The 722-nt window shown below is 23.4% G+C and overlaps 1 protein-coding gene across 1 annotated transcript in view; it reads right to left on the minus strand.

The window, feature by feature from the left end:
* LOC103310086 overlaps nucleotides 1–722 on the minus strand; it is a 3,867-nt gene that overhangs the window by 2,607 nt on the left and 538 nt on the right. The gene's annotated exons all lie outside the window — the stretch shown is intronic.

Below are 722 nucleotides of genomic sequence, written 5' to 3' on the forward strand. Positions count from 1 at the left end.
AAATACCTACTTGTATCATTTAAACATTAAAATATTTAAAAAATTTGAGTACCATTTTAAATGTATAATACCAAAGGTTAGGTATACATACAGATACAGGTACCATACAGTTATGAAGGTAATTTATGACAATTATAAGTAAATATTAAACTTATATAAAAATAAAACAAAATTTATTAAAATACTGAAATATTTCACCAAATATTTCATTTTTTTTAATTTCATGAAATTTTCAAACACTACTTATTATTATATAATAGGTATATTATACCAGGTATAGCTGGTATATTTTGACCATTGTAAAATCAATACATTCATCGCTCCGCTCAGAATTTAAAATTTTCCTTATTATTTATTACTGAACTCAAAAGATTTAAAAATATATTAGTACAATTTTTTTATAGACATTTGAAGTTTAAATAAAAATTGCATTTCACTTGCTTCTTTAAACACGAATACAAATGTTCTGATTTTGTTTAATTTTAGTTGCAATATGCAAAAACCGTTGGAATAATTTGAGAGACATGTATAGAAAAGCATTAAAACGGAATAAAACAACTTCAGGTCAAGCAACAAAAATTATTAAAAAATATAAATATGAAGACCAATTAAATTTTTTGAAAGAGTTTTTGCAAGAAAGAGACACTATAACTAATGTATCGTGTAATATTAGTTCAAGTTCTGAAGGCGAAGAAACTATACAAGGTACTCAAGTGAACATT

This window comes from Acyrthosiphon pisum, chromosome X, assembly GCF_005508785.2.
Source record: "Acyrthosiphon pisum isolate AL4f chromosome X, pea_aphid_22Mar2018_4r6ur, whole genome shotgun sequence".
Taxonomy (NCBI): domain Eukaryota; kingdom Metazoa; phylum Arthropoda; class Insecta; order Hemiptera; family Aphididae; genus Acyrthosiphon; species Acyrthosiphon pisum.